The sequence below is a fragment of the Ursus americanus genome, chromosome 32 (genome assembly GCF_024610735.1).
Source record: "Ursus americanus isolate L20-20 chromosome 32, mUrsAme1.1.p, whole genome shotgun sequence".
NCBI classification, from domain to species: domain Eukaryota; kingdom Metazoa; phylum Chordata; class Mammalia; order Carnivora; family Ursidae; genus Ursus; species Ursus americanus.
In genome coordinates, this window is record NC_142158.1 from 18422057 (window position 1) to 18448554 (window position 26498).

The following is a 26498-nucleotide window of genomic DNA, read 5'->3' on the forward strand; positions in this document are numbered from 1 at the left end:
AACAAAGGCCAAAACTCTACCCCGGAGAATCTGAATTCTGTCGCTTCTCCTTCTTTCTACACACACGCACGCACGCGCGTGCGCACACACGCCACCGCCCTGAAACTCTCCTGTGCCCACACGACGTTAACATCGTGACACACCTCTGCCCGCACAATAATCTCAGCCCCCAAGACTGAAAGCAAGCCTCACCCCCACAGTGGATTCCCCCTTGTCACCCAGAGAGATGTTTTGCTGGGCTTCACGATTGGAAATGCTCGGGGGAGAAAACGAAAGCTTCCAGATGTAAAGCCAAACTCCAAAGTGACCGCTTGACTCGCTGCCACGCACCCATCGGATGAGGCGCACGCGCACGCTCACGCTCGCCTATGTTTCCTATGCCTTCAAAACATCCTTTTCTCGATTTCTATTGGACTTTGAAACCGGAGTTTCAAGACTAAGAGTCTGACGATGTTCCACCTGCTCCGTGTTGGAGCTGGCTCCAGGCAACACAAGTAAATTCCAGGTCAGTTGCTGCTGTAAATATCAGCAAACCTGAGCTGAGTCTTCTTTTCATCACGTCCGAGGGGAGTGCAGGCAGGACCCAGTCCTAAAGATGTGGGATGTTTTGTCTCTTTGGAAGTTTGGGGAACACAGAGTGGGAAAATACTTTAAAATAAGGCATCAGCCCTGTGAAATGGAAGGCAAGGCAGGGAAGGGAGCGTTTGGCTCACCGCCATTGTGCAAATGTGTTTTCAAAACCAATTACAATGCAGCGATCAGGCAGTCTATCTGCTCCCGGACCAGACTGCTTACACCAGCAAGCTGGGTGCGGCTTTCCTGGGCGCGCCTCATCCTTGGGAATGAGGGGACAGTTGTCTGTAGAAGACTCTTGATGGAAGAAAGGATTTCTTTTAAAAAGGACATCTTTTATTTTCCCATCGGTTTCTTCTCATAGTACAGTGTGGGGTCAAATCAGATCTACAACATTCTGCAGGATAATTTGGCACTTTCCTTCTATAAGCTTGAATAAATGGAGACAGAAAAGGGCTCACTGTTACTACCTTTTTCACCATGGAGAAGGACAGGGCTGAAGGGAACACCACCACCCCCACCTGCCTCTCTGTAAGAACCCATTATAGACAGACGGGGTGAAAGACTTTTGAAGGGGAAGAAAGGACACCCCCAAAGAAAAGAGTGTTAATTAAATTTGTTCTCAAAAACTGCAAATCCTTATATCTGCTTAAAGCGAATGAGGCATTAATGCTTCGAAGACCATTGTGTCTGGTGCACAGAACTCCCTGGATGGAGCATACGGCTACTGTGTCTTTTGAAATGGTGCGATTTGGCTCCTCAAGTTCAGGCTACTGGGACACGGTATGAGGTTACCGTGGCCCCTCGGTCACAAACAACTTGCAACTTTTATGAGTTCAAGAAAAAAGGAGGAAAAAACAAAACCAAAGAGGCTTTTTTTTTTTTTTCCGGCTGCTAAAAAAAAATGAACTGTCCCTGCTCCTGGCCTTTCTCCACAGCTCACATTAGCCAGCCTCAGAGGGGTGAGCTCCCTGAATGGACAGGTAATCAAGCAGGTGGTGTGCTGGCCGGCATGGAGCTCAAGCCACCAAAGGAGCCATGCAAACTCCATCACTACCGTCTCATGCTCCCTGTCGGACCCCCAGCTGCTCATCTCCCCTCCCTCCTCCTTTGCAAAACTCCAGGGTCCCAGAAGCAACACCAGCCACAAGCCCAGTCCAATTTTTTGTTTCCAAATATAGTATTGAAGAGAAGTGGAAAATGAAATCATTTACAACAAATTGCCCTCGGGAGGGAGTAACTAATTCTATGCCATGCTTTGTACCACCAGGTAAAGGGGTAGGGAAATGGATGTAAAAGAGAAGTAGGGATTTGCTTAAATAGATAGAGGTAAGCTTTCCAGATGGTGTCAAGGCAAACACCTTGACAGAAATTTAAAAGTTCAATGTTGACAATTGAAATGATACGAGAATCTTAAATCCATCTGACATTCGATCCTAGTTAGACGTAACATCTAATTATTAAGTTAATATAATTAAAAAGCTTCATTGAAAAAAGGTGTAAGCGTAAGTGTGACTTGTAGGGGGCGGTGGGGAAATGGCGGCCAACTAAAGGCCAGGGCATTTTTGGAGACTAATAGAGCTTTTGAGCTGGGTTTCTTAGAAAGTCCTTCTACCTCCCTCTCCATTCAGTTCATGTGAGCGTCACCCTCCCCAAGGGGTGCTGACCCCACCAGGAAGGGGGTTCCAGAAGGTTTGGGGTTTCCTGAAGCTGGACCTCACTGAGCGGAGGCAGCCATTGGCCAGCTGGGCACTGAGAACCTCCCAGGTTACCAGGGCAAAATGGGCTGAATATCCGTGTCCCCCCAAATTCAGATGTTGAAACCCTAACCCCCAGTGTGGGGGTGGGGGCTTCGGGAGGTGATTGGCTTGAGATCAGTTAATGAGAGTAAGACCCCCATGATGGGATTAGTGGTTTTATAGGAAGACCAACAGCCTCTCTCTCTCTCTCCCACCCCCAGCCCCTGCCCCACCACCAAGGAAAGACCATATGAGGACGTGGCTAATGGCAGCCATCTACAAACCAAGAAGAAAGGCCTCACCAGGACCCAGATCTGCTAGCCCCTTGATCTTGGACTTCCAGCCTCCAGACCCGCGAAAAGCACATCTGTCTTGTTGAAGCACCTCAGTCTGTAGTGCTTTGTTGTGACAGCCTGAGCAGATGGAGTGACATGCCACTCTGTCCCTCCCCCGACAGCCAGCTAGCATCTCAGGAGGTCACCTTCCTCCACTGCTAAAAATAATCCCCGCCTTAACCTGGCCAACCCGGCCAACCCGGCCGACCGATCTTCACTTCTTCCTTGTAAAGTTCATGGGATTAAGCGTCTGACTTCTGGGAGGGAAATACAGGACCAAAAAGTGTGTGTGTGTGTGTGTGTGTGTGTGTGTGTGTACATCGTGCAGAGAACACCCTCTCTTTCAAAGACCAGCTAGAAAAATACAACAGCTACAGGCAGGTTTTCAAGAACACCGTTCCAGAGAGAGGCGTGCTCTGTGCTTCTTTCCAACGGCGCTTGGCGTCCTCTCGCACTATCTCTCTATCATGTGCGCTGTGTCTTGTTCTTAGAAATATCCCCTTGAAGAGGGTGAAAAGGTCATCCTGATTCACATCAGCAAAAACAAGGGGGCATTTGGTTGAGCTTGTCTCCATCCGTGATATATTTTCAAAACTTCCTAGCAACCACAAGCCTTTTGGTATTGGAGTGAAATGTTTCTGGAACTCGGAGACACAAGAAATACACCAACCCAGACACACAAGGCTCTTGCCCTTGCCATGACAGTTACTCTCATGGACGTTAGTGTGGCGAGCTGGCAGGACTGACAGCAGAGAAGGACAGAGCCCAGGCTGAGATGGTATTTTCACACTCCGTTTCCCTCTACCTACCCTGAAATATGGCCCATCCGCACGAGTTTGGCTCTAGACTACCCCAAGTGATAAGCCTTGCTTTCCCCCAAGCCTTCCCAAAGGTCAAAAGAGTCGTGAAGGATGCCATTGTGATTAAACCCACAGTGGTCATCTCCCACAGGCTGCGGTAGAATGTACAAGAAAAAGGAAGTGGGGTGGTGGAGGAGGTTTGAAGAAAATCCTGGAGACGACTTAGGGGCTGAGGAATGTGAGGTGGGTGTTAGGTCCCTGCTCTCCAGCAGAAAAGAAGAGAAGACTCTCTGGGCAGATGGGGAGCCTGGGGTGGGGGGGGAGATTAAAAATAACCCCAAATAGACTTAGGCCATCCCAAGTTTCAGGAATGTGCCCAGGAGGGGCAAGGGAGAAAATGGAGTTCCACAAACCAGTAAACGTCTCCTGCGTCCTTCCAGACAGCCTTACCCCTGGACAGGAGGGCCCACAGGCAAGGTCCTGCTGCCCAGACAGGCCTGAAGAGTGTCTGACCCAGAGGGTTATCAGGGCAGATCAGCTGGGGAGAACTCAAAGCAGGACAAGGGACTCCAGGGCATGGACTGAGTCCTTTTTGACTTGTACCCATAGCGTTGTGTCTAGCCCCCCGCAAGCTGTTGGGCACTCTCGCTCTCCCCTTCTCTGCAGCTCGGCCCCTCATCCCCATCATGGGTGGTGTCCACACCACTCCCGGCCTCCCTGCGCCATGGTGACATCCCCCACTGCTGCCTCTACCGAAGACCCCCACCAGGGGCTCAAACTCCCACTCTGTCCTCCAAGCTGAGTATGCAAGAGTGGCCTTGTTTCTGCCTCATGGGTAACCCTGGAGCACACTCAAGGAATGAGGTCTTACTGCTCCTCCTGCATGGAAGGGCTTTGTCTCCATTATCCTCCAGCCCCTGGTCACTCCACCCACTGACCCACAGAGAGGCTGGGGTCTGCACATCCCCACCCAGACCCAGTTCTTTTGCTTCCAAAGTGGTCAGTGGTCTCCAGATACTTCCTGACTTGGTCTTCCTCCCACAACTCTGATGGACACCCAAGGAATCCCTCACTGGTGGATCAGTTTATTGAGTTCCGATGTTTCTTTAACCTTAGATGTGGGACACTGATGGATGCAATCACATTTGACAGCTCTGGGCACAACATCATCTTTGGTCTGTAGATGGGGCCTTCTCTTGTCTTTCTGGCTCTTGCTCTATCTGTGCCCTCTGTCCCTGCGCATTACTCCACTGACTCTGCCCCATAGGCAATTCTTCTGACGCGGTCTCTAGCCATCCTTTGGTCTGTACATTCTCTTGCCCAGTGTTTATTGCTCTTTGGTGTATGTATATTTTTAACTTGCACAAATGGTTGGTGTTTCATGTTTTATTCTGTTTCTTACTTTTTTCCACCAGCACTATTTTTTTTACGAGAATCCATCCTGCTTTGTACATTTAGCACATTGCTCTGAATTACTGCACAGCGCACAGATGGCCTCCATCTACCTGTCCTCCTGGTGATTCTGCTAATAGACAGGAGTCTCTAACTCTCGATCAACACGACAGAACAACAACGTATGAATACAAATGTCTTCGTGTATTTTCCTGTCTAGGCCAGTGTAAAACTTCCTCTGGCATATACACTTCGCTATGGTATATCTGCGTCACAGTTTACGCAAATACTTAATGTACCTCAACGATGCCGGATTATTCATGAAAACAGCTACCTGGCAGTCAGGCTCAACCAGCAGGGCACAAGAGAATTCTAGATAATCCGTTCTCCACCGCCAGTTGACATCACTGAGTTTTCTAATGTTTTCCAGCCTAAGATGGGGTAAAGCGAGATCTCAGTGTTCGGATCTGGATTTCTCTGGTTGTCAGCACCGATGAGCGTTTCTTTATGTGTTCACTGCCTTTTAGGTTTTCTCCTTCCTAAAATGTCTGCTTATATCTTTTGTTCGTTTTCCCGTTGGAGTTGATTTGCAGGCCTCCTTTGCAAGTTCTACATATTAATCCTTTGTCCGTTTCGGATGCAAACATCTTCTCCCACCCGAGATCGTATCTATCTTCGATGTTTCTATCGTGTTAAACTGGGTCTATACGTCTGTTTCTGAATACTATTTGTGTAACTACAATTTGGTTGTATGTTTTAATAGCTGAATAGCTACATCTTCTCTTTAACTTTTGTGTTTCTTTTGTAATATTCACTTAGTTGTTTGTAAATCTTTTTTTATATAAATTTATTGAGTTCCTGGAAAAAAAAAAGTCCAACTGGAATTTTGACTGAGACTGCATGGAGATTATAAATTAATTTGGGAAGAATTGCAACCCTCATAATATTAAATTCTTCATCCAAGAACATGATATTTATTGATATAATTTTCTTTGTCTTTTATTAGAGTTTTCAAGCTTTTCCCCATGGAGATCTGAGGCAATCTTGGTTAAATCAATTCCTAAATAGTATTTTTTGTTGTTGTTGTTCCTATTGGAATGGCATCATATTTTTTATTATACTTTCTGGACAGAATAGCATAGTAGGAACTGAAGTTATAACTGTCTGACTTAATTATTCTTCCCCACTAAGAAGGGAAGGAGGTCTTCGTGAGCTGAGCCTCTGTGAGGAGAATGCCCCATCTGGAAGCTTCTTCTCTCATATTTTTCTCTGTCTCTCCAATACCCCACTTCTTTTCCAGAGTCTTCCTGTCCAAATCTCCCGACGTGGAGCATTTACTTTTAACCCAAAGAGGGCTTCTACCATTTGTCCTTCTTGTTTCTTGCAAATTTCCAACTTCGGCTAATACGAGTGAAAGCTGGGGACGTGAGTGGGGCAGGGAATGAGCTCCAGCTCTGTGAATGAGAACAAAAGTAGGTGCCAAGAAAGGACATCACTAAAGTAAATGTGACCTTGACCTTGTCCCTTTCAAAATAATGAACTTTGGCATGATGGTGTGATGGAGTCTTTTCTTCTTTCCTGGGCCCTGCATATATTCCAAGAGACATCACAGCAGCTATAAACGGCTCTCTTCCCACCACCCTCAATGGATGGCAGCAACTCTGATGAAATTTTCTGGTTTGTTTTGCTTTGATGTCAAAGAGTCCTTTAATAATCGGAGTGAGTACTAAGGAACAGGAAGAGTTTAACCTGCCAGATACCCGCTCCCGACCCCAGTAGTCACCATGGGATCCCAAACGTCCTTTCTCTCTGCCGTTTCGGGACCAGCCTGAAAAACGCTACCTGTCCCATAGATGAACTTCTACAGGCTGACAGGGCCAGTGGTGAGAAAACAGAACATTCCAGGGCCTGAGATGTCCAAATGAGGTTTTGATGCAAGGGAATTTGATCGTCCCCAGTTTTACTAAACTCCTAGATATTTAGAGGTAAGCTGGGACCGCTCTAAACCTGGAGGACATTTCGCTTGTGAAGAGTTGAGCTCCGTTCATTGGCACAGCTGTCTCACGCTCCCACGCCTTCCCTCTCGTCACCAGCCTTCCATACAGAAACCACCCCTGGTGTGAGTGGAGACATCACTTCAAAATTGTAAGTTTACAGTGAAATTCAGAAGAATTTTTAAAACCCCCTTCTTCGGGGCCCCTCACGTGCCCCTGTCCCAATACACCCATCGCACTCATCGAGGCAAAAATGAGAATCTCGAGGAAAGGCGATTTTCTTCTCCTTCCTCCCCCTCTTGTACTGAACTGTGGTTGAACGGAGCACTCACTATTCCTGATACTTAGTTGCTTCTTAATTACCCTCAGCCTCACATCTTCCTTTACATCCGTTCACACTTCACCTCCGCACTCCGGCTCCACAGCCGGACCTCGAGCTCCAGGTGAAGGATCTATCCATGGTAGACTTCTGGTCTCTCCCAACACCGGGCTCCAGCCTTGCGAGTTCTTAATACGCATTGAACTAACAAGCCGGCTCCATTTTTTAAACTTCCATGCCGTTCTAGGTCGTGATGGCAACCTTACCTACAACTCCAACCTGGGTCATTAATCCGCAGGGAGAAGCCAGAGGCCCGGGGACTGTTGACATGTGTATTTGAAGTCAGCGGGTCTGTACGTTCCCTGTGTCGCCTGGGTCTTGCCTTTTCGCTTTGAAGAGGGGATTCCTGTTTCACATTTTACTGTCACATAAGAATTTACTCTCATCCAAGTGTGGGAGTGGGGGGAAGCTCTCGCCTCCCTAAGGTGTTCCCGAGGACCGGATCTTGTAGCCCCAAGGATTTTGAAGCCCCCGATGAACAGACCACTAGGCATTCACAATGGAGAGAGGCATTGTTCCATTTTCAGCAGCCTGTGAGAGTCCGAGGTCCTGCTGAGCGGGCTGGAGAGAGTGCCCTTGATTAATTGGTGGAGTTGAATGGTTACCATTCCCTCAGTGTTCCCCAGCACAGTGCTCTGGACTGGACTGCTGGAGAAAAGAACCGGGTGTAGGGGAGGGGGGCAGCGTAGGGTGGAGTAAAGAAGAAAAATCTCTCATTAAAACCCCAATCAAGCCATTTTAGCACCTCCACTTCCCCCACAAGACATTTGCTTTGAGCGCACAATGTTGAACACGTTATCATAACAGATCTCAGCTCTTTCCTAAAACCTGAAATCATTTGCTTTCATTGGGGGATTTTTGGGTGGGTTGTGTGTCTTCAAAAGCTCACAAATATTGGATCCTCAAGGGATCATGTGTTCACACTGTAGTGTCTCTGACAAATGTGTTTCTAGGCACAGGCTCACTTATGTATGTAGATTGTGGGACAGAGCTGTATGCGTTACAACCAAATACATTCCAACCTCTGTCCTTTTCTTTCTTTCTTTCTTTCTTTCTTTCTTTCTTTCTTTCTTTCTTCTTAATTTTCTTCCTTCCTTCTTTCTTCTTTCATAATTTCTTTCTTTCCTTCCTTCCTTCCTTTTTGTATGTGTTGGCTCTTTCCTTCTTCCTTTTTTTCTTTCGTAATCTTTCTTTCTTTCTTTCTTTCTTTCTTTCTTTCTTTCTTTCTTTCTTTCTTTCTTTCAATTTCCTTCCTTCATAATTTCCTTCCTTCCTTCCTTCCTTCCTTCCTTCCTTCCTTCCTTCCTTCCTGTATGTGCTGGCATAAAAACGTTTTGGCTATTTCTCCAAAGGGGGCCTTAAGTTAGTGCCTAAAAAGCCTTTTCTTATGAAAGGATTACCGTGAGGGCAGATGCCTGTCCAGTTCTATGAGCAGTCCTCATTTCTGGAACTGCCCTCTATCCTCCTGCCTTGGTCACAGGGAGCTCCCAGGAGCCATGTGTGTTCAACATGGTCCTTCACCCCCAGCCAAGTGGACTGGAACCAGAATAGCCACCAGACCCATTCCAGACCAGTGAGAATCCCACAGTCCAGACCCTAGGACTTTAGAATAGGAATTAAGGGGCGGACATCAGGGTATGGCTGTGTTTTCCACCTTGTGAACTAAGGCAATGATAATGCATCTTGCTGAAAAAAGAAAGAACATACTACAGATGTGCAACAAGAAAGGGAAAAGTGAGATGGGGGAGATGGGGGAGATGGTGCCTAGGTGCCCAGCAGCCCAGCAGAGGAGCGTCCTGGTCCCTGGGACCCTCCTGTCCAGCCAACTTCTGCATTTGTGGAGTGAGAGCCCTTCCATTGATGCACAGGGGCAGCCAAGAAACGTCAGGACAGAAAACCCCACTAAGGATCTTAACAAGGAGAGGCATTCGATGCTTCCCACGTTATTTCCACCTCCTCCATCAGGGAACTTCTGGCAACAAAGCATATCATCAAACACATCTTATTCAAGGTAAAAGTATCAACGTACTGTTGTCATGATGAAATTTGACCCATATCAAAATAGCTACTCAGAAATTCCATGTGTTCTTTACTTACCTGCTCACGTTACTGATAAACCCACAAATATAAAGCCTGGGAGGAAAGGCTAACTCTGTTTATTCACATACGCAAAACATCCCTAAACATTGATACTTACACAGACGAGGGAATTTGAGTGGCATTGAAAGAACTGCCTGGTCCCAATTATCCCCCATCCTTTCTGGCTGCTGTTTTGCTCCCTGTAAATTCCATTATTATAATCATCCCTCTATATTCCTATGAACTTCCCTTTGTGGAAATTTCTTCTTGAGAATATCCTGTGGAAGATACTACACAGTAAACTACACAATAGCATGAATTTACTCTTCGGATTCATCAGTTGATACTTTGTAAAAGCCTGAGGATCTAGGCTATCCTATGGGCATCTTTAATTGGGGGAAAAGCACATTTTCCTTACGTCGGAGAAAAGTACTGAGTCGCCACTATATGTCTGAGATTCTGCCAGTGACAAATACTGAACGTGACCCTTCTCCTTCCCCAAGAAGTTCTGTATGATAAAGCCTCTTAATATATATCAAGGAATTTGGATATTTTTGTTCTATATACACACCTGGAATGTTTTCAAACTCTAACAGGCCACCCTCCAGCCAAGGTGAAATATGCCAAGCCAAGAGGAACGACTGAGAGGGTTACTTCTAAATGCTCAAAACGAGTGTAGACAGAGGCCTGCCCGAGGGAAAACGCATGTGGCTCTTTCAGCTTTCCCAAGTCCTGCGCCCCAAGCTCTGAGGTCCCATGCAAGTACTTTCTCGAGAGTTTTTGTCTTTTCTCTCGTCCTGGTTATTTACAGGGGTTATCACAGATATGCATGACTTCTTATTTAGAACATTCATAGTCCTATTTCCAGAATGGACTGATATTTGGGTAGTTTTACGGTTACTACCCAAAGACTTCTCTTCATTAAGACTCAACCGATTAACCCATTTAAGCATGCTGAGGTCCCCATATGTGTGATACCGTCTGTGGCAATATCCCAAAATAGAGCAAAATTACCCTCGGATGAAAAGCTATGCACTCTTGGTCATAATCAAAGGATCATATAAAGTCATTCAAAACCAATCTCTGTAATACATTTTGGAGAAAGAAAGAAAATATTTTTTTTTAGGAAAAAAACAAAAGACACCATGGACAAAGTTAATAGATAACATATTGGAAGAAGATCTTTGCAATGTCACAACTGACAAGGAACTACAATCTAGAATATATATAAGGAACTTCTGCTAACCTACAAGGCCCAGGCAGCCATTCGGGAGAGAATCTGTTAGTGCTCAGCCAACATAAGGGCTCTGACCCAGCATTCCTGCCCCTGAGTCCTAAGTGTTATAAGCCAGGAATTCTTAAGGATTATCCTATCCGTCAACAAGGGGCCAAGATTGAGAATCTTCATCGCAGCATTTGTGGCAGCAGGGAGTTGGAGAAGGTCGAGGAGCTCATCACTGTTGGAACAGATACATAACACAGGGTCGCTCCACACAGCCACACAGATGCCCGTAAACATCCAGGGCAGAAAAGTAAGAAGCCGAATGAAGTCCCTAATATGCCATTTATGTAAACTTAAAACACATGTTCCCCAAACAGAAATACATGTTCTGCAAGAATGCAAGCAAATAAAACAATACACACAAGCATGTTAAACTGGTTGCCTCCGGAGAGACCAAAAATGAGGATGGGGAAGAGGAATAAAGGAAAACAGTCCCTCATCAAGAGAAGAGCCTCGAAGAGATCAGTCGCTGTAGCGTGCCATGAACTGGCCTTCTGCACTTGAGGCGTAAAAACAAGCACAGAAAGGGGGCAGGGGAAGCTCTTGGGCCCTCGGGTCTTTGAGGAGAAGAAGCGAAGGGCTCCTTTCTGAACCGCCAACAGCACCGAGCACCACGTGCTGTCTTTGGGCCATGTCTACTATTTGTACAATGGATATTTGACTGACAGATGTAGCAACAAATGGCTCAGTAAAAGGAAAAATATCATTCAGGGGAGGATGGCCAGGAGCCAGGAAGCTGCCTTGTAAATAAATAATTACCGATGCTCTTTTCTATGCCAGGCACCATGCTAGACCCTGGGAATAAAAGGAGTGAAGAAGGAGACAGTCCCTGTCCCCATGGAGTTCTGCTGAGAGAGAACTCAATGAGTCAAGTAGCAATTATGACAGACTGTGTTGACGGCTATGACGCAGGTCATAGCACAGGGGACCCTGGGGACACCCAACAGGGGCTCCTAACCCAACTGTGGAAGTTCAGGAAGAGCATCCCAGGAGAGACTGAAGCCTGTACTGAGTCCCAAAATGTAAGTAATAGTTACATCCGCAAGGGGGGCGGTGGCGCGTGGGGAAGGGCGCACAAGAAGCAGGAGAAATCGCATATGCAGTGGGGCCTGGGGTCAGAACTTTACCATAATAACTCTGATCCCTACTTCAGAAGGGCTGTCTTCCAGCCTGAAGATACAGCACAGCAGTTACTTGAACAGGTGGAGCTGCTCGGCATTTTTGAGTGTTCTGGAGGCATCTTTATCAAACAAAGAACTGATCTCTGCGTAAGAGGAGAAAAAAAAAACAACCCTTCAGTTCTCTTTTCAGAGCCAGCAAATGTGCACATCCAAGTTGATACTGCCTCGAGCAGGCCAACAGGAGTCGAGCACTTATCACTGTCCTGTGAAATCATTTAAGAGGGATAAAGAATTTTGCCCGGAAAGGCTTTTCACCTGCCAAGTGAGTTCACCTAGCCATCGTTTTCCTTTCATCCCATAATTAGAATTCTTCATTTGTGTATGGGTGAGGATGCTCACGGCTGAAACACTTCACACGTCTCCCTCTGGAGATGTTCTCTCGGGGTAGGTAGGGCTTTGGGTTTGTGCTAGCCTGATGAACTGAAGCGCAGAGTCTTACAAATGCCGGCGCGAGAAACTTCCTCCAGGGGGTCTCAACGTTGAGCCTACAGCAACACCCCCTGGAGGGTTTGTGGAAACCACAGGGCTGGCAGGGCCCCTCCCAGGGGTCAGACTCAAAAAGCCTCCGGCCAGGGTTGGAGAATTTGGCATTTCTAACAAGTTCCCAGAGGGTGCTGACGCTGCTGGTCTGGGGACCACACTTTGAGACCCACTGAACTAAAAGTCATAGAATGTGTTAAGAAAACATACAGGTCTCCTGTGTGTCCCCTTTCAAGCTCACTCAACTGCGACCCTCAGGATGCTTCTGATACCAGAGGTAGTGGGAGTGGGGGTGGGGGGCACCAAGCAATTATCTGGGACACCAGCTGGGTATCCCCACAATGTAACTCAATTCTGACACTATCTACCTGGCCATAGCCTCAGTCCCCTCCAGAACGCTCCCCTCCTGCCCACTTCAGATGATAGTCTCAAGTCCCAGTTGTCCCTGACCCATAGTCTTCTGACCCATAGGCTGTACATTGGAGGTTCCCACGACCCCCTCTTCGGGTTTGATTAATTGGCTAGAGCAGCTCATGGAATCCAGGAAAACAGTTTACTTACTATTTATCAGCTGATTATAAGAGGATTTGATTTAAAAAAAAAACAAAACAATGGGGGGCCTGGGCGGTTCAGTCATTAAGCATCTGCCTTCAGTTCAGGGCGTGATCCCAGGGTCCTGGGATCAAGCCCCACATCGGGCTCCCTGCTCTGCTGGGAGCCTGCTTCTTCATCTCCCACTCCCCCTCCTTGTGTTCCCTCTCTCGCTGGCTGTCTCTCTCTCTGTCAAATAAATAAATAAAATCTTAAAAATAAATAAATAAATAAATAAATAAATAAATAAATAAAACATAGAAGAGATATGCAAAGCAAGGAATGTGGGGAAGGGTCCAGAGCTTTCATGCTCTTTCTGGGCACCACTCCCAGCACCCCACATGTTCACCCACTCAGAAGCTCTCTAAACCCCACCTTTTGGGGATTTTTTTTTTTTTAAGATTTTATTTATTTATTCGACAGGATAGAGACACCCAGCGAGAGAGGGAACACAAGCAGGGGGAGTGGGAGAGGAAGAAGCAGGCTCATAGCGGAGGAGCCTGATGTGGGGCTCGATCCCATAACGCCGGGATCACGCCCTGAGCCGAAGGCAGACGCTTAACCGCTGTGCCACCCAGGCGCCCCACCTTTTTATGGAGCCTTATGGAGGCATAGGCTTGATCAGTCATTAATTCCATCTCCAGCTCGCCTCCCCTCTCTGGAGAATGGGGGTGGGGCTAAACATCCCAAGCTTCTAATGGAGGCTTGCTCTTTCTGGAGACCAACCCCCATCCCACCGGGGGAACCCACCCCACCGGGAGTCACCTCAGGAGAACAAAAGACATCGCTATTACCCAGGAAATTCCAAGAGATTTAGGAACTCTGTGTCAGGAACAGGGGTCAAAGACCAGATATTAGGACAAAAGATGCTCCCAGTGCTCTTATCACTTAGGAAATTACAAGGGTTTGGGGAACTCTGTGCCAGGAACCCGGGGCAGAGCCCAATATACATTTTATCTATTACCTCACAGCAAGTGACTTACGTAAAATGATACAAATTCCTAGTAATCCAACCCAGGTTTTAGGGGTATATAGGGAACCGGAAAGAAAGAAAGAGCTATGGAGATTCCTGAACCAAGGTCCTCACAATGAGTGGCTTCACCGATAAATAGGAGACATCTTACCTGGTTCTTACAACCTCTCCCTTCCCCCCTCGTTCCAAGCCTGAGAAATGCCACCAAGATGGAGGTTGGGGGGTCGCACCAGAAGCAAAGGAGGTGAGGCAGGTCCTGAGAGTCTAACAAAATTCTAGGGGTCCTTGCAAGGCAGAGGCAGGTACCGCTCTGTGCTGTGTCTCCACCCGCCCTGCACGGTGCTCAAGCCAGAGGTCAGAACCGAGGGAACAAGGGAGCAGTCTGCCAGAGCCTCCATAACCTGTGCTCCATGACACTTGCGAAAATAGAGCCTGCAGATCAACTCCAGAGAGCCTGCTCCCCCTGTCAGCCCCGGGTACCTCTGCAGGAATAGCTGCTTCGGGGAAACCATCTGAGGCACAAAGGACTCGCGGCCAGCCTCCCTCTCCCATTGTAGCCCCGCCATTGCGCAGGTCGTACTGCGGGAGAATGATGGCCACGCCATTGTGCAGGTCGTACTGCGGGAGAATGATGGCCGCAGCCAGCCGTTGTGGGACTTGCAAGGCTTTGAACACATGGGGGAGGGAGGAAAAGGGAACAAAAGCAACAGCCGGCCTGTTTACCAAAGAGGGCTTAATGGGTTTAATGAGAAAGAGCAGGAAGTCTGTGCTTTCACTCTTACTTGACAGCACGGGGGTGAAGAGTCTAGATGGAGAAAGCCTCTGGCCCATCATCCTTGTTTTGTTGTCCACACCCCCACCCCCACCTTCTTTTTATGAGGAATGTGATGGGAGAGGAGAAGTAAGCCATCAGCTGGGGCCCTGGCCATCAATGATGTCAGTTATTGAGCTAAAGATGCATTGTTTAGGCATTAAGAGTTCAGAGGTCAAGTCTCTCTGACTGTTTATTACACCTAGGGCCCAGAACACTCTAGACATCTGCAATTATTAACTGAGGTTTCATTACAGAATTCTTTTCAATGGACCTCCTAACGATCTATTATTCCAAAGATGGAAATGTCCAGCTTTGCGAGAGGCATGATTTTGAATTCCACCAAAAACTAACAGTTCTGCCCTTCTGTTCGGTGAGAGATGTCACAAGAAAATTATCCCAGGGCTGCGAAACAACCCGGTGTGGCTTGAGAGCGATGAGTTCTGAGCTTGCTTTAGTTTCTCCTCCCAAGAGACATAGAGAGGTCATTTGTCTCTGGACACTCGCGGTCACCGTGTGACTTAGGAGGGGGGTAAGATACTCATTTCAATGAACCCGAGCTTCAGCGGGGTAGCTGGTAGTGGAGCAAGAGACGTCACAATAAATATTCCATTTTATTATATACCAGCTATTTGGGGAAATTTTCATAGACTCTTTTTTGAACCAATTATCAACTGATTTTGGAAACCTGATGGCTGGTGGATCATCATGGCCAGAAGCCTGAGCTAGAGTTCACTGGACCCCACTGCTTAAGAGGCCACAGGAAGCAGACCCACAAAGGTCTTAGTTAAAAAGATGTGGAAGCTAGAGCTTCCAAGGTTGGGTCCCGCAGGACAAACTCTCTTTACTTCGCCTTTATTTCTGAGCTGAATAGCCTGATTCAGACTTTTGCAAAGCAGAGGCTCGCAGAGCAGCAAGCAAACACCATGCAGATCCACCGCCTTGCGCTAGGCTATAAAGAGAGTTGAAACGTCTCCCCCAGATGAAGTCCATTCTTGTGGTTCGCATCCTTCCCCTGCCCTCCCCAGCCACGGCAACATGCACACGGGCGGGACTCTGATGTGGTTTTAGGTTTCCAAGGGTCATCACCTAACCTCCCAAAAATGCCCCTTATAAAACTCTGTACACGTTTGTTTTGAAATTGTGGGAATGGCTGATTTACTTCCAAAGAATGTTTGGAGATCTTCCGAGCTGTGCCAGGATCCATAATTATCAACAATTGCTAAGGCAGCTTAACCCTTATGTAAAATATTGTGCATACAAATGGGTTTATTTTGAACCGGTTCACGCTATTAAATTTGAGTCTGGTACAGGGTTTATCCCTAGGCAGTGCTCAATAACAGCACAGTAGCGAACACCTTGGCTGTACGTCTTCCTATTTGGTTGGCTAGTTTTATATCTTTGCATGTTTAAATAGGCAATGGGAGTACTAATTAAAATGCAATCATGCAGATAGATTAGGCCCTGTTTCTAAAAGGTAAAATGAAAACCCTTTTGAGTTCAAAATCTTTGTGATATTCAACGCAAAAGCACAGTGTGATATGAAGACAGAAAATCTTTCATGATTATGGCATGTTTAAACCCCAAATTTGTTTGTTTTGTTTTGTTTTTAGATACGCGGGACAAGCAACAAATTAATTACGAGTAATTTCTTATGGGAGACAAGACTCGGGGTTTCTAGCAAAAGGTTCCCGTGGCAGGTCGCTCTGAATAATCTGTATTGTCCATGTTCTGCTTGTAAAATGGGAAGTATAATGTGTATTTCAAAGCCTATCTCAGTCTAGGCACCAGGGTAACCCCAACACCTATTCAAACCTCACTCATTGGAGTCTCCAGTTTACCTAATGCTTATCCGTGCATAGGCGAACCTCACTGCCAGCGACCAAAGGTAAAACAATACGCTGACCTCTCGTAAAATAATAACTCTCTCTGAGTTTCATTTTCTTCACCTTGCAAAATGAGCTCCAGTAAGGCATTGTTGACTGCTTTTGATATCATAAACTGTTTTGAGAATTTGATGAAAGCCATTTACACTGTTCCAAAAACAACAACCACAACAACCGTAGGTGTGCGTATCCCCACAAAATTGTGCACAGGCTTCCACTACTCCTCTGATACATATCTATGGACCTCCAGTTAAGAACTCCAGCACGTGACCCAGCAATCCTACTTCTGGGTATGTATGCAAAGAAAATGAGAACTCCATGTCCCTGCAACAATGATGTGGCCTGTGTCTTTCTCTAGGATTTTGTCCTAGGTTCTAACCCACCCCCTTTTGCTCAAACTGTGCACTACCAATTAATCTTTGCAAAACCAAACCCCCCGAAATCATATAAAAATTCATCCCTTCTCAGCGTAAACCATGTACAAGCCAGGAAATAGCTAGAAACCATTTAAGTAATACAACCAGTTTGGTCTAATTGAAAGCATTAGACAGTCTAGGAGTTACTGTTTGCCCACTCCCTCCTTTTAGAACGTGTGCAGGTTATTTCAAGGTTATGATTTCTCCCATAGATTCCCACCACCTTATAATTTCCAGTCGCAGACTCAGAAGGGCACTGAGCCTGCACGGGTGCCAAGAGGAGATCCCGCTTGGGTGCTTGCTTCCCACCTTTCGGCTTTTGATCCAGAGTCTCTAACGTGTTAAGGTTATCACCCTAAACTACCCTCTTCCCAGGTCTGTTCTAGGACATTTCCCCAGAAACATGCCAGAAAACGTGTTCCATGGACAAAAGAATCTGGGAAATTCTGCACCTCGGATACTCCCAAAGCATTTTGTCACGTTAAAGGCACTGAGAAGTCTTTCATAAACAAATCCATTTAATTTTATTTTCCCAGTGTTTTAAAAACTTCTGTGATCTGGGGCACCTGGATGGCTCAGTCGATTAAGTATCTGCCTTCGGCTCAGGTCATGATCTCAGGGTCCTAGGATCGAGCCCCACTCTGGCTCTGTGCTCAGTGGGTGGGGGGGGGGTCTGCTTCTCCCTCTCCCTCTGCTCTCCCAGTACACACTCTCTCACTCTCTCTCTCTTTCTCTCTCTCAAATAAATAAATAAAATCTTTTTAAAAATACAACTAAAAACTTTTGTGATCTTAGAATCATTTTGTTTCTATGATATTATTAGAGCACACTTGGAGAAAATCAAAGATCTGGTTTCTCAGCCAATGGACTATCAATGAGCTTAACTGAGATTCTCCATTTACCCAGGTTCATTGCTCATCCCTTTCATCTAAACATCATTTTGTCCAAAGACCTCTTAGGTCTTTCTCAATGCTGCTTGCTGGTGTTGTCAAGCCATGCGGGTCCATCCTTCTCCACTAGCAGTTCATATCTGCCCTCCCTTTTGGAACTCACAATGCACATTTACATATAAAAAGACGGTCACCAGGGGCACCTGGATGGCTCAGTCAGTTAAGCATCTGCTTTCAGCTCAGGTCATGATCCCGGGGTCCTGGGATCCAGCCCCGTGTTGGGCTCCCTGCTCAGCGGGGAGTCTGCTTCTCCCTCTCCCTCTGCCCCTCCCCCTGCTTGTGCATGCTCTCTCTCTCTCTCTCTCTCAAATAAATAAATAAAGTCTTAAAAAAAAAAAAAAAAAAGACGGTCCCCATCCTGCCCAGGACATAGGCCCCATCGCCTCTCTTTCAGATGTGTTCAGCATCTTAGCAATTTGGAGCCAAGAGAGCCCTAGACATCACCCAAGCATTTTCTAACTTTACAAATAAGAGAACAGCCCTGCGAGTTTTCGTCACTTGACAGCAATGAGATCAGAGCCCAGATTTCCTGAATCCCAGTCCGGGGGCCGTAGGAAGTAACTCAAACTAGCCAGAGGCACACGGGATTGATACATACCAGAGAGTAAACTTACTGATTCACAAGGAGGCATGAGATGTGTCTGGCCAGACCAGTTATCTAGAGAAAGACCCACCCAACAAATAGAATCACAGTTCCATGCTTTCCTGATGACGATGGGCCTCAAGGCTAGAGGGGCAGTTGGATTTTCTTAAGGAATTGGTGCCCTGGAGAGCATATGGGACAGGGACTTAGGGAGTGGAGCCCGAGTCTGATTTACTCCCTGCAAGATGGCGATGTCATCAGGCCTTCGTTGCATCACGGACGACCTGACAGGAGATGAGACAGCGACCTCCCCCTCCCTTCCAGCTCTACATGTTAGGATTCTGTGATTCTAAGTTCTTTCCTTTAAATGACTCTACCTTCGTGTCTTCAGCGTCCCTTTTTACATGTTAGCACACAAACCCTCAGCCCTTGGTCAGAAGTTTTTCAATGCATAATCACCCAGTTTTTTGGCCCAGGCACAAGGTCATTAGATACATCTTCTCAGTATTTCCAAATCAAAGGCTCATTTAAAAAAAAACAAATAAAATAAAATAAAATAAAATAAAATAAAATAAAATAAAATAAAATAACAAGCTAGGTGTCCACAGCTGCTCACTTGATCTCGAATAAATATTAACGTCCTCGTCTCTTCCTGGAATCCCTGAATTAATGTAGTTCCCTCCTACTCACCAATATCTATTCATTCGATTTCACAGCAGGACCCCGGGCTCCCAGGGAAGCCAGAGTCACACGGTGAAGTCTAGACGTCTCCATTGGGGAGTCTCCGCAGCTTCCTGCAACACCAAATCACAGTGTCATTAGCTTCAGATTACGATGACAGGGTCTCCTAATTCAAGTCTGTGATAGTGCTTTTAAATCACAACAACCACTAAACCGCTTCATTTATTTAAAGAATGTCCACTGCCCCCAGGGCCTCTGGGCACGGGTACAAAACACTGCCATCGAGAAGTGTCCACAGCGGTTCTCTGTAATCAACGAGCTGCTCATTATCACACTCTTACCAGTAACGCTAAGTACATCAACAAGGATGAACTCTAAGAAACATATGATTCTTGTTCACACTTACATAAAATAGTGACAGTGCTGTTGGTAATTAGTTACCAGATCCTCGATGGCTTTGTTCTTTGGCATTAGTAATATGCCACTTGAAGTTTTACACCAAATTAACATTACCCACATTCGACTGTTTCCAAGCCCCTTGAAAATGTGCGATCCTTCCTCCTAAGCAAAGACACGTGCCTGACAGTGAGACGTGTACTTGAAATTGTTTGCTTGCAGCCTCAAATGCCAAGGGTGCCGAGCATGACCCATCTGGGTGCAGGAACATTCGGCTCTGACATTGTTTGCAATTGTCCACAGTTAGGAAGCATTGCTTCACTATTCGAAGCTAACTCACCTGTCTGGGAAATAAGTTTATTAACATGTAGCTCCGTCAAACCATCAAGCCCAGCCGATGAAGGTGAGGGAGAACGAACCCCGAATGCAACCGGGATTCTTACTCATCCGGGACTCATTCTGATTCCACAGTCGGCTCGTAGACAGAAACATAATGCCAGCATCTCCGGGACTAAAGAGTTTTGTAATCAATGCTGCTAACACCCTTCAATTCCGTTTCTATTTCTCTGTTTGTAGGAAGTTAATGATATCTGTTGATATCATCATTACGAAGATGAGCGAGGTGGTAAACGCATAAATCACTGTCATTTTAAAGGGGGGGGGGAAGCTTCTGGAATAAAGAGGATTCGTGTAGACCAGGCAGGAATCCCAGGACCAGGCACCAAATTCTGTTCCCCGAAAGTGGGCATCCAGTGTCTCCAATTCCATCCAGAGTAACTCTCCCCACCTTTGTCTTATGGATGACCCTGTGGACAATGTTTATATAATACCTAAGGATTTTGTTTCGTTTTGTTTTCCACTGACACTACACATCAAATGTCTTCAACCGCCGCTGTCGCTAGAAACCTAGATCTCAATCTTCTCACCAGTTAACATTTCCAAATCCGTCTGAAACTCCCCGATCTTGGACCACCCACCTTCCAATTGAAATCTGAATGTGTCAGTTAGCTCTCTGGCTGAAGGAGTACACACCGAATCCAGAAACTCCAGATTTTGCCACAGGATTAAAGAGTTCATATGCTACAAGTGCAGATCCTAGAATTATATTTAATCTTTTTCTTTCCCACATCCTACTTGAGTCCAATGCCGTGTATTTCTTGTTGTCACCGATGGGCTCACGGTGCTCTCCTTCATGTATGCAAGATCGGATTCATCAGCAGAAAAACGTGCTCCTGAGGGTTTTAACCAGGAAAGAGAGACTCCATTGTTATCAACCCTCATTCCACCAAATTCCTCTTGCAACCATATGAAAGATGAGTGGTTGGACTGAAGGAGCCCCTCTGTTAAACTAGAAGAGATGTGGGTTTTTTGCCTTCAGTAACATGAAAGAAATTTAAGTCCGTGATCTTTGATTCTTAATATCACGGTCTCATAAACCATACTAACCATCCCAGATATTATAAGAATGCGACTCAACATTTACAGGGAAATAGTACCTTCAGTATTTAGTTAAAGAATGTATTCTAGACTCTAATAAGTTTTTACTATGTTGGCAAACAGAAAAGAACCATAGGATTGGTAACAAATGTTTTGCTCCTGCAAGTAATTACTTCACTTAAAACAAAATACTCGACTTTTTTTTTTTTTTTTTTTGCCCTCCACAATGTGAATTCTCCGATCCTTTTGGATAAAAGGCTTAGATGATCTGTTGTCTCTAGCCAGAATGACTGCATATGTTCAATCATATATCAGTTTCATCAGCCGCCATAGAATAGGCACATATGACAATAAATCATTTTGGGAACTTCCTGAATCCCAGCCAAGTTGTAGACAATAAAAGATGCTGCTTGTAAAGGCAGCTATAAAAGTTAATTTCATACAGGTTCCCCAGCACACATGCCACGGTTCAGTTCCAAACAGATGTGATATTGGAACAGCAATGGAAAATGGCATGAAGCATTTTTGCGAACTTTCCGTATCCAGGAGATTCAAATATTTCGTGTTTTCTGTAACCTTTAGTCATTAACACATTGCAGCAGGTATGAAAAATGAATTCTTCAAGCTTTTCTAAGGCCTAAGATAGTGTTGTTCCAGTCTAAAATATTCCTCCACATTGGAAAGATTATCCATCAGGCCAGACACGCAGAGACTGAGAAAATCCTCGCAGAGCAAAATAACAAAGACAAAAGCAGACATGTGGGGCTGCATTCTGAAAGAAACAGGAACTTTTATTCATTTCCTTATTTGCCTTTGCCTATAGATGCCCTAGCAGACAGCTACAGAGACCACTAGCTGCACTCACTCATGGCACTGACGGAAAGAAGGGATTTGAAGGAAGGAGCCGCTGAGTTTGAACTCGGGCCACATACACCAACAACACGAATTGATTTAAAATTTTTCTCTTTGTCAAAGATCGCACTTTGTCCTTGCTGACGAAGGCCATTATAAACTCTTGCCCTGCCCTTGCCAAGGACCGCCACGCATCCTCATTCATTCTTAAAAATTCCCTGCTATCGTAGGCTAACACCAGAAGTTTCTCCTGATTTTAAACCATAGTTGATTTCCTGGGATGTTGCACGTGCATCTGAATTTTTGTAATGTGAGCTGTTTCTCTATACCAGCGGAGCTCCGTGTTCACAGGTCTCCGGAATCAATTCGCAGCAAAAATGATCAATCCTTTGGTTTATCTGTTGCTAGAATGGGGATTTTCAAACTGTGGTTAAGATACCCTCTCTCCACAAAAGCCCTGCTGAGCTGGAGAGCGCAGAGCGCCATTGAAGTCCGAGAAATTGTCCTGCAAGGAGTTGCTGAGGGCTGAGGGAGGGCGTCATTAGCATATTAATGAGACACCTGGAATTAATTAAAGCCGACCTAAGGATGAAGGTGCTCCAGGCCAACAGAAAGAAAAAAGGGGATTGATGACGTTCTGTGGGAGGTATTTATAGAATCACATCTTAGACCAGCAGACTGCTTCGAAATTACAAAGGACCCTTTCCATCCATTAGTTCATAATGAACACTGGACCAACCTCAGAAATGTGTAAGGGGCTCTTCCTTTGAAGGTTTCTGGAAACAGGCTCAGCGACATTGGGTGGCTGTCCTGACAAGGGGAACGGAGAAAAAGGCCACAAGCCCAGGGTCATGGCCTTGAAAGGGAGTCTTGACTCCTCCACAAGGGTACCGCTCACACTGGGTCTGGGATTGTGCTCCAAGCGGGATTCGGTTCACACCAAAGATGCGGGAAATGGACTTCTATCAGCTCAGCTGCTGACCAGCTGTGGCCTTGGCAAGAACCTTTAAACTCTCGGACCTCCCCTTCTTTAAAAGTGAAGAGAATAGACTAGAAAATGAACCCTAAGGTCCAACCTTCTGCATGGGTCAGAGTGGAGGTGGCAGAGCTGAACTGTTATTTTTTGGCAAAAGGCACCAAGAAACATGGTTTGTGAGCCTTGGGTTGAAGGAACTCCCACTCCTGGGCTATGTTTTTATCACAAGTGCTTTGCATTTTCAAGAAATAGGTATAAATATGTCAAACCATGGGTGGGGTGACCTCAAAGCCAGAGGATATTTGCTCTCGTAGCAGAGTGAAAGAGCAGAACCCAGGGCAGGCAAGTCAGGGAACAGAAAGGCAAGAAATAAGGTCAGTCTCACGAGCCCTGGGGCAACTCTTAGGCGGTTTCACCCGAAACCTGAGGTGATTCTCCGTTTAGTGGTTGGTTTTCTTGGAACTAAGAGCAAGTGGTTTTGTTTCACCAAGGAGGTCAGAAACCAAATACCTGTACTGTGCCCAGCCCAATCTTCGCCTGAGGAACTAAGCCAATTGTGGTGTCTCTCTCCAGCCTCCTATGACCTCTACCTTTGACAGCCTGGGCTAGTGCCCCAAGCACGAATGAATCTCACAGCCCCAGTATCCTCCCCTTCCTCCCCCATTTTGCTGTTCAGAACACAGCGGGTCTTCACTAGCTGGCTAACAGGTGAGTATTAAGTCCCGACTATTTAAAAGGTAATCTGTGGCATTCAATGGAAGTAGGACAGATTTGATGTCCAGACCCTACCGTGAGAATGATTCCTTCATTTAGCAATCCCATGAAAACCATAGTCCTAGTTTATAATAATTAGAACGTCTATAGCTCCTAGCAATTTCTCTCTGTCATTGTCTGCTGTCATTGGAACAGACCAATTTGCAAGATAATAGAGCTGACTTTGTTTTATTTTATTTAATGGGTCAGCTCTTCGGAAACAAACTGGGTACCCTATATGGGAATAAATAGTACTCTCGTGGCAGGAAGTGTTCTCATCTGGTTCTCTGGGCATAGCTTCCTACCTGACACAATAGGGATCATTGGTTTTCCCTCCATATTACTTTCTAGAAGGTGTGGGCTGCAAAGGAGCTTTTCTTCATATACTCCAGCATTGGAAATATGTCTCTTTCAGCCCACAGAAGAGTAAAGTCTTCTGCAGTGTCTAAAGACCAGGCGGTATTAAAGAACCTCCACCCTTGAATGCCTCCGTAGCACCCCCAAAGAGCAGCCTTGTGAGGTAAGAATCCAGCAGTGGGCTTCCCACTGACAGATAGAGAACTTCACACAGAGAAGAGATGAGCCATTTGTCCAGGGATATATACTCACGGCTTTCAGACTCTCGTTGTTCTATCTCACCAGCTCTGGGTGACAGCCATATGAAAAGTTCAAAGGAAGGGCCTTTTATACTGATTTTTGTGTTGATCATAGGTTTCTTCTTATCTTGGAATTATTCCGTAGATAACATAGTAATGGTGTTACACGCAACTAATGAATCGTTGAACACTACAACAAAAACTTATGATGTACTATATGTTGACTACCTGAACATAATAAAAATTAAAATAAATTTTAAAAAATAATAATGTCATGGGCAATTCCTCCAAATCAATCTTGGTAACATGATAATCTGTTTTAAAATATTGACACCCAAATACAAGAGCTGTACAAGTTGGCCTCTCATCAAGGGGAAAGGAAGAAGTCACACAGAGGTATTGTGAGCCAGGAATCTTTCCTGGTATTTTCACCATCACTGGGCAGAGATATTTTTTCTTCCTAGTTATAAAATGTATGTTATCGCCAAAATAATCTCCTGTGTCTTATACCTTGAGAAAGAAAACGAACCACAAAGATATCTAAAAACGATTCCAAATACTTTAGAAAGCTTGTGTTGTACCAAAAGGAGTCTGGGCAGAGATTTGTATGGCCCCAGTCCAACCATTACAACTATTTTTGTAGTTTTATGCGATTAGCGGTTAAGCTTCAAAACCGCCAACTTGATATCAGGCCATTCAAAGTTATTTCAAGTAAACTGACACTTAGGAATAGAATAGGCATAATAAAATCTAACATCCGTACAATCCTTGATGGTTGATGGAGTGTGTTCCCACATCACATTTGATCCCCACACCTGTCTCAAGTGGCTACTATTATCCTCCTTATATAGATTATTAACACCATGGCTGAAAAAACTCAAATATGGGATTCACACTCAAGGCACTTGAAAATCTAAGTCAAAATCTAAAGTTCCTTTCATTTTACCACAAGGAGATTCAGCAGCGACAGATTAATTTACAATATGTATTGGGGAATCACAAGCTGAATACAGAGTAATTTCACATTCCTGAAATTGTACATAAACTAATTTTAAAATGGGTAAAACATCATCGTAAAAACCAAGAGGATTAAGTACTGAACACGATGAATTTGGCAGCTTGCTTCAAGCTTTAATACTTTGCGCACTGCCGTGTCCATTTATGATGTTTTCCCAACAACCAACCAAGAAGACTTCAGTTTTCTGGGGCAAACATCTTTTTGCCTCTCTGATGATTTGCCTCCATAGCCCTCAGGGGATTTCATCATCTCACTCCGTCTCTGTCTCTAACATGCCTCCAGAGGGGTAGAGCTCAGATTCTGGGAATAGCTCTATACAGTCAACATCTATAGGGTTATGGGTGGTTTGCAAATAATATCCAACAACCACTGCTTCTGCTCCCTGAAACCTCCAGGGAAGAGAATGAATCACCCCACTGATCGGCACGCCAATGCCACCTCGAGCTGCCCTGTTACGGGGCTAGCAAGGGAGGGCCAGGAATAGACTTGGCTCAGAGAACAAAGATGTTTGGCCAGTAATTGGCTATGAATCATGTGTGTCTTCAACTAGAATTTTAGAATGGTGGTTCATGGTTGTTTTCCCCAACTCCTGGGATAGTATCTGGTAAGGAATAAGGGTTAAATTAATGTCTTTTATGAGGGAAGGGAAGGAGAGAAGCGAGGAGGGAGAGAAAGGAGGAGGAGGGGAGGACGGAAGAGACAGTGGCTATGCTTCTAAGACCTCCAGGAAGACAGATCAGAGATAAACAGGTTCAACTATGCAAACTTTTCAAACCACTTTTATCACAATGTGCCACTTCCTGGGGACTTTCCCTCCTCCCACCTCCTTCCCCCTGTGTGGCTGGCATATCCAGCCGAGAAGCAAGGATCTCCTTCTACATCCATCTGTCACAGTGTCCAGTTTCCCTAGGCTCCCTGCCTTGGCCTCTGAGGGAGGCCTTCCATCTTCCCTGAGAATCCACCCTTTCCGTTCTGCCTGCCAGCCTACACCCTGGAGCCTGGCCTGTCTTTCCATCCTTGGCATGGCTTGTGCTTGTAGGCCGGGAAGGGCCAGCTCAGAAAACCAAGTCTGCTTCCTGCAGAGGCCACATGTTTTCTGTCTCCTACCCCAACCTTCATCAGGTGTGTGTGTGGGGGGGTGTCTCTTTCCGGTTTACAACAGGCTCCTTCCCTGACATTCTTAGCTACCCCCCCACACACACACATACGTCCTCAAGCACTTAGGCGACCACGTCCTTCAGCTCCCCAGCCACCTGCTGCTCGACCTCAGCTCCTGATCACCCAACTTGACAGGGTTGGTGCCGCTTAAAGATGTAATCTCTACAGAGAGAAGAGAATGTCTCTC

The 26498-nt window shown here is 45.8% G+C and overlaps 1 long non-coding RNA gene across 3 annotated transcripts in view; it reads right to left on the reverse strand.

Moving 5' to 3' along the window:
• Positions 1 to 26498, reverse strand: part of LOC123801585 (uncharacterized) — a 125838-nt gene that overhangs the window by 22901 nt on the left and 76439 nt on the right. For 2 of the 3 annotated variants that reach the window (XR_015722525.1, XR_006782264.2), the window contains exons 2-3: positions 19135 to 19238; positions 11701 to 11837 (exon numbers count right to left, since the gene is read on the reverse strand). This is a non-coding gene — a long non-coding RNA (uncharacterized LOC123801585). The remainder of the gene's footprint in view (positions 1 to 11700; positions 11838 to 19134; positions 19239 to 26498) is intronic. The other variant, XR_015722526.1, reaches the window with a different exon arrangement.